Below are 8,287 nucleotides of genomic sequence, written 5' to 3' on the forward strand. Positions count from 1 at the left end.
ATACTCTTTATGAATAACTATGGAAAGAAATGACAATGCTTGCCTCGTGAATCCATTGTTTTGGGGTAAATGTTATGTTTGTATAGGCCATCCCTAAAAAGCGTTGATTTAGGTAAAAAATTTGACCTTTGATCAATGGTTATCGGCCATATTTTTCTGGTGTGGTTAAAGGAAAAAAAATAGGTTGTATCGTTGTATTGGGCTGTCTATTACCCTTTACTTTTTGTTTTTATATTCGGTGTTCGCTATTTATTTTGAGGCCCGATTAATTCAGATTCACATTGAGAATATTCCATCTTTACATGATAACGTGATATGTGACGTTTAATGCTTGACATTTAAGAGTGCGATTACCGGATAGAATGCTTGTTAAGTGTAAGTGATGACCCTCCAATTTTTTATCGTAATATTCATGATCTATGCAATGCAATGCTCCTTAATTTATTTATAAAAATCTTTCATTGAACTCGTGATCTTTTTGGTCACACCTGACATGTTAAATAAAATGTATATATGGTATAATTTAAAATTCGAAGGTCCTTTAATTTTGCATTCTAACACAGTGTAACCCTTGGCAATTTCTTGTTAGTTTAAATCTAGAATATATGTTAAGAAACCTATTCGAAAATATTGAACACTGAATCATACTTTACGAAATTCTTATACTCAAGAAAACTTGATGCAGAATCAACAAGTACAACTGCTATATATATCTTATTACAATCAAAGTTTTCTTCTAGAATTGGTTGGTGTACTTAATTATGTGTTGATCGAGAGTAATGAATGTTTGATGGATGTAGAAGATCTCCATTAACATAAATCTGATAGCCATTGACAAAAGCAGATAGATGAATCTTTGGCTTGTAAACAAGGATGATTAATGGGTTTATGACCTCCGGATATGTTAGTGCACTCCGTTAGGCATATCCTTGAATCTTTTTCTGGTGGACAAATAACCCCTAGTACAAATCGTTCACAAATCCCTGTTTCAATACCTTCAACTGAACGCATTCCATTGTCTGCACATACAAAAAATAACTTGTTATTAAAGTTAAACAAGTTTACTGGACAACTTATAAACAATCTCTCCCCGCGGATAATTTGACTTTAACACAGTTAATATGGCCTTAGTCAAATCCATTTTCATTTGATTAATTAATGGGAAAAAAAAAAGTCCAAAGACTTGCCACCTTTTTGGAAACGGTAGAAAAACTTCTTTTTACTCATGTATCATCATTTTTAAATTATTACCTGAAAATTATTAACATGTTGGAATAAAAAACAAGAAAAATTAGTTTAGCAAAATTATACCTGATGTAAGAATAAAAATAGCGATCACAACGAAAAATGTTGCTAATGTTTGATTCATCTTCATTTTGTAATTTTAAAGCAATTTATCTTTCTCATCTCTTCCACTTCTATTTATACTAATCATAAAAACATGTGCTATCTGGCTTTGATTCTACTAAATGGTAAGTTCATATTACTTGGCATTTTAAGAATATAAGTGTATTAAACACTATACCTATTATAATAGATTAACATGAATACCATTTACCCATAATTACGTGGGTTATCCTAATGTAGAGATCTCAAATTATAAGTAAAATATGTAAAGAAATTTGCATATATATACCTGCCACCAAAGACCTATTCTGTCACTGATGATAGGCTCATAAATTTTATAACTATTTTAATATTCTAAAATGAATACAATTTACACATATTTACATGGTTAAACTAATAATGAGATCTCAAATTTATTTCAAATTTGTAAAGAAAGGATTTTTCCAGTTGAGATCCTTTTTTAAATTCCTAAATTGTCTACCTAACTGGCGATTGAGATTTAAATTATACCTCTCCTATTAAATGAGCAAACAAAGAAAAGATATAAGTACATAAACTTTATACCTATTTAGTTTTCTAAGATGATCTGCCTTTATACATATTTACGTGGATTAAACTAAAAAAGACATCTCAAAGTTAATTAAAATTATAAGGAAAGGACATTTGCTAATTGAGACTTTTTTTAATTACCTAAATTGCATATCTAGCTGGTGAAATGAGATGTAAGTAACTCTCCTATTCTGTCACTGATATCAGATACGCAAACGAAGGAAAAAATCGGTACATAAAGTTTATACCTATTTTCATGTTGTAAAATTACTAGTGCCTTTAATTTATAAAGAAATGATTTTGCGATTGAGACCAGCTTTTTTATTATAGATAAATTGCATATTTAATTCGCGAAAGAAAAGAACTTGCTATGCTTCATACCTTTCTACTTTTATTATAGTTTGATTATCGGACCACTAATAAGTGTCTATGTCGACCCCTTGTCACTATTTTCTCGAGGTTAGATTAGATACTTGCTGGGTACGTGTTGATTTATGTACTCATACTATACTTCTGCACTAATTGTGCTGGTACTGAGACAGGTACATTCCGTGGTCATCTAGGATCGTAGGCGCAACTCTTGAGAAGACTTTATGGTTGTCTGCATTCCAGGTTATGATCCACAGTATACGAAGTCACTGTCCTATTTATTTATTGTATTCATTCTATTTTCTAAGTGCTGAGCCGAACCTCGACGAGGTAGTGACGAGGCTACACCGGGACATTTACAATATAACCTGCATGCAGTATATATTAAAGCAAAAAAGAAATACGGAATGCAATGAAACAGAACTTACGACAAAAATAAATACGGAACACAATTATCTTACCAGTGCTCAGCTATAACCGATCCTTACGAGAGTTACAATGCTACAGACTAAAATCACAGTAGAAGAGGAATACATAAACAACAAAATGATGCGGCGCGCATCCCGATCCCACCATATAATCAGTAAGAATATGAACATTCCCCCTTATTACTCCTGTTGCGGCCTGCAACCCGATCCCACCAATCCACCCTTATTACTCCTCAATATATCACCCTTATTCCTCCTGTTGCGGCGTGTAACCCGATCCCACCAATCCATCCTTGTTACTCCTATTGCGGCGCGCAACCTGATCTCACCAGACAATCACATTTCACCCTTATTCCTCCTCAATATATCACCCTTATTCCTCCTGTTGCGGCGTGCAACCCGGTCCCACCATATCAGTTCCAATCAGACAATAAGAATAAGTATTTCACAATTTAGCTGAAAACCCTCCACAATATTTATGCCTCAAACCGGAGCAAATAGAAGGCTGTACACTTATGAAACTTCACTCAATTACTACTACACAACGAGGCCAACCAAAATATACCATGGAACACCGATAAACCAACTTAAACCAATAATGTAACACAATGAGACTACGGAACAATTACTACCTTCAATAAAGAAAACAACATCTAATAAGAAGCAATTAAACATGGAAGCACCAATAAGCATGTAGCAGTTAAGACAGGAAGACAATATATCAGGAATGGGGAAAGGGACAGGCTAAATTGATACTTTGGCGGCGCATAGGTACTCGTCACCTCACCTATACGCCACACACATGGATTTACACCTAGAAAATAAGTCGGGGATTCCTAATCTCTAGAGTCAAAGTTAGACATAACACTTACCTCAATCCAACGGTCAACTCAAAGCTCAATTACCGCTTTTCCTCTAGATTCCAGCCCCAATCCACTCATATCTAGTCATAATTAACTTAATAACATCAATTATCGCTAAAGAAATCAATTCCAATACATAATTATGAGTTTCCCAATATTTTTCCCAAAAAGTCAAAAATTAACCCCGGGCCCGCTTGGTCAAAACCCGAGATGCAGACAAAAACCCGATTACCCACCCCCGAGCCCTGATGTACAATTGGTTTTCATATCCGACCTTAATTTGAGGTCTAAATCTTCAAATTTAAAAATTCCTAAATCGACCCAAAAATCCCCAATTCCACCGGGAAAACCCTAGATTCTAGGATGAAATCTTGTGAAAAGAAGTAAAAGATTGAAAAAAATGAGTTAAGATCATTTACCTATGATTTGGGGGAAGAAATAGCCTTTGGAAAATCGCCCCTCGAGGTTTAGGTTTTGAAAAATGGGAGAATGAATTAAAAATCCTGTCTAAGTCTAGACTTATCAGCTGCAAATGTCGCATTTGCGACCTGAGCTTCGCAAATGTGAAGCTCGCAAATGCAAAGGTGCCATTGCAGTTGTGAAGCCCTTCATAGTCCTGGTGCCTTCGCAAATGTGAGGAAAGTATCGCAATTGCGATCACTGAACCTCGCAAATGCGAGTAAAATATCGCATTGCGATCCTGTCCCTTCCCAGACTCCATTCGCGATTACGAAGGTAACCTCGCAAATTCGAGAATTGCTAGCCCAGCCTTCCTTCACATTTTCGATGAAAGCCTCGCAAATGCAACCTCCACAGTAGTTGCAAATGCGAACCTTGACCTTGCATTTGCGAGGTCTGAGGCCTGCAACACTGCTGAAGAGCACCACCAACTTTTCTAAGTTCCAAATCACTCTGTAGCCTATTCGAAACTCACCCGAGCCCTCGAGGCTCCAAACAAAACATGCACACAAGTCTTAAAACGTCATACGAACTTTCTCACGCGATCAAATCACCAAAATAACAGCTAGAACTACGAATTTAGCACCAAATTGCATGAAATTTTCAAGATAGTTTCAAAACTCCCACACGCCTGTCACCTAGCATGTGTGTCACCTCAACACCAAACACATAACACGTAATTCGGGGTTTTATACCCTCAACACCAAGTTTAGAAATGTTATGTACCTCGAACAAGCAAAATACAATACCCAGCAAGCCAAACAATGCTCCAAAATACCATCCCACGCATACCGACCTCCGAACGGCTCAAAACTAGCCAAAATCAACTCAAATACATCAAATAATGCCAAAAATAAAGATGGATTCATGAAATACAACGAAAATCGAGTAAAGAACATTTTCCAAATCCATATGGTTAAAATCTCCTTAAAAAATTGTCCAAATCCGAGCTTCCCAACTCAAAATATGACCAAATGAACAAACCTTCAATATTAAGTATTTTTGTCCAGCTGTTGTGCCTCGTTTTGCGTGCCAAATGATCCCGAAACTTGGTTTTGATGCCTCTAATGGATTCCTTGTGAAATTTCAGTCAAGTTAGGCTTTTAAATCACTCCATTTGACCTTATAATGAATGAGATATGTTGGTTTTAATATTTGGAAATAGTGCAGATTTTTAAATACGAAGTCAGTGGCAATTTTGTAAGTAATTTGAAAAATCTGGCAACCCAATTCTTAGTAAAATGATCATAAAATCCTCATACGATGTCCAAATTCGATGATGCTTATTGCAATGGCTCCGTAATTATGATACGGATCTAGTTCTTCCATCAAAATAGAAATCGGAGCTCATTTGTTTAATATGGTACCATTTATGCTTGAAGAAATGACATTGAAACATAAGAAAAACGAGCGCAAAACAACCCAAACCTGTCGAAACTCACCCGAGCCCCTTGTGACCCCATACGAACATACCAACAAGTCCCATAACATAATACGGACTTACTCGAGGGCTCAAATCACACATAACAACATCCGAACTACGAAACACACCTCAAATCAAGCTTAATGAACTTTCAAGCTTTCGACTTTCAAAAACCGCGCCGAAACATATCAAATCAACTCGGAATGAACTCAGATTTGCACACAAGTACTAATACATCATACAAATATTCTCGTGCCCCCAAACTACCGAGCAAAGTGCAAATGCTCAAAACGACCGTGCGGGTCGTTACAAAACATGCAATGAAAACAAGAAGATAACTAATTAGAAAGATATATTAAAGGGAATGTTGTTCTTGACAATCATTTTAAATTAGAAGTAAGAGTGAGATCATATTCTTTCTTTCTTTTCTACTCTTGTTTTTTTTATTTACCGAAGTATGTTGATATAAATTACAGCCTATAAATGTTATTTTGTTGAGTTATCACGATCCGAAACAACCATTGAAATTTAATGGAGCAAAAGTTACTGGAGAAAAATCAACCTAATTTAATAAGGGCAGTTATGTGCAGAGATGAGCTTCAATACATATATAATTAAGATTTAAATATGACTTTTCGCGGATCTTTAAATGACTATAATTCTTTAAATTATGAAATGCATTGAATGACATATTTTCTTTAAAGAATTTTTTCCAAACTTTTAGAGATGGCCGACAATATATACTCTTTATGAATAACTATGGAAAGAAATGACAATGCTTGCCTCGTGAATCCATTGTTTTGGGGTAAATGTTATGTTTGTATAGGCCATCCCTAAAAAGCGTTGATTTAGGTAAAAAATTTGACCTTTGATCAATGGTTATCAGGCCATATTTTTCTGGTGTGGTTAAAGGGAAAAAAATAGGTTGTATCGTTGTATTGGGCTGTCTATTACCCTTTACTTTTTGTTTTTATATTCGGTGTTCGCTATTTATTTTGAGGCCCGATTAATTCAGATTCACATTGAGAATATTCCATCTTTACATGATAACGTGATATGTGACGTTTAATGCTTGACATTTAATAGTGCGATTACCGGATAGAATGCTTGTTAAGTGTAAGTGATGACCCTCCAATTTTTTATCGTAATATTCATGATCTATGCAATGCAATGCTCCTTAATTTATTTATAAAAATCTTTCATTGAACTCGTGATCTTTTTGGTCACACCTGACATGTTAAATAAAATGTATATATGGTATAATTTAAAATTCGAAGGTCCTTTAATTTTGCATTCTAACACAGTGTAACCCTTGGCAATTTCTTGTTAGTTTAAATCTAGAATATATGTTAAGAAACCTATTCGAAAATATTGAACACTGAATCATACTTTACGAAATTCTTATACTCAAGAAAACTTGATGCAGAATCAACAAGTACAACTGCTATATATATCTTATTACAATCAAAGTTTTCTTCTAGAATTGGTTGGTGTACTTAATTATGTGTTGATCGAGAGTAATGAATGTTTGATGGATGTAGAAGATCTCCATTAACATAAATCTGATAGCCATTGACAAAAGCAGATAGATGAATCTTTGGCTTGTAAACAAGGATGATTAATGGGTTTATGACCTCCGGATATGTTAGTGCACTCCGTTAGGCATATCCTTGAATCTTTTTCTGGTGGACAAATAACCCCTAGTACAAATCGTTCACAAATCCCTGTTTCAATACCTTCAACTGAACGCATTCCATTGTCTGCACATACAAAAAATAACTTGTTATTAAAGTTAAACAAGTTTACTGGACAACTTATAAACAATCTCTCCCCGCGGATAATTTGACTTTAACACAGTTAATATGGCCTTAGTCAAATCCATTTTCATTTGATTAATTAATGGGAAAAAAAAAAGTCCAAAGACTTGCCACCTTTTTGGAAACGGTAGAAAAACTTCTTTTTACTCATGTATCATCATTTTTAAATTATTACCTGAAAATTATTAACATGTTGGAATAAAAAACAAGAAAAATTAGTTTAGCAAAAATATACCTGATGTAAGAATAAAAATAGCGATCACAACGAAAAATGTTGCTAATGTTTGATTCATCTTCATTTTGTAATTTTAAAGCAATTTATCTTTCTCATCTCTTCCACTTCTATTTATACTAATCATAAAAACATGTGCTATCTGGCTTTGATTCTACTAAATGGTAAGTTCATATTACTTGGCATTTTAAGAATACAAGTGTATTAAACACTATACCTATTATAATAGTTTAACATGAATACCATTTACCCATAATTACGTGGGTTATCCTAATGTAGAGATCTCAAATTATAAGTAAAATATGTAAAGAAATTTGCATATATATACCTGCCACCAAAGACCTATTCTGTCACTGATGATAGGCTCATAAATTTTATAACTATTTTAATATTCTAAAATGAATACAATTTACACATATTTACATGGTTAAACTAATAATGAGATCTCAAATTTATTTCAAATTTGTAAAGAAAGGATTTTTCCAGTTGAGATCCTTTTTTAAATTCCTAAATTGTCTACCTAACTGGCGATTGAGATTTAAATTATACCTCTCCTATTAAATGAGCAAACAAAGAAAAGATATAATTACATAAACTTTATACCTATTTAGTTTTCTAAGATGATCTGCCTTTATACATATTTACGTGGATTAAACTAAAAAGACATCTCAAAGTTAATTAAAATTATAAGGAAAGGACATTTGCTAATTGAGACTTTTTTTAATTACCTAAATTGCATATCTAGCTGGTGAAATGAGATGTAAGTAACTCTCCTATTCTGTCACTGATATCAGATACGC

The 8,287-nt window shown here is 34.0% G+C and overlaps 2 long non-coding RNA genes across 2 annotated transcripts; both read right to left on the reverse strand.

The window, feature by feature from the left end:
* Positions 1 to 630: 630 nt before the first annotated feature.
* LOC109221918 lies at positions 631 to 1,383 on the reverse strand. The gene is made up of 2 exons (XR_002067329.1): positions 1,312 to 1,383; positions 631 to 1,019 (listed from the first exon to the last, which is right to left on the reverse strand). It is a non-coding gene; the product is annotated as an uncharacterized LOC109221918 (long non-coding RNA).
* A 5,426-nt stretch (positions 1,384 to 6,809) lies between these two features.
* LOC109221920 lies at positions 6,810 to 7,562 on the reverse strand. Its single transcript, XR_002067330.1, has 2 exons — positions 7,491 to 7,562; positions 6,810 to 7,198 (listed from the first exon to the last, which is right to left on the reverse strand). It is a non-coding gene; the product is annotated as an uncharacterized LOC109221920 (long non-coding RNA).
* Between the last annotated feature and the right edge of the window lie 725 nt (positions 7,563 to 8,287).

This window comes from Nicotiana attenuata, unplaced genomic scaffold (assembly GCF_001879085.1).
Source record: "Nicotiana attenuata strain UT unplaced genomic scaffold, NIATTr2, whole genome shotgun sequence".
NCBI lineage: Eukaryota > Viridiplantae > Streptophyta > Magnoliopsida > Solanales > Solanaceae > Nicotiana > Nicotiana attenuata.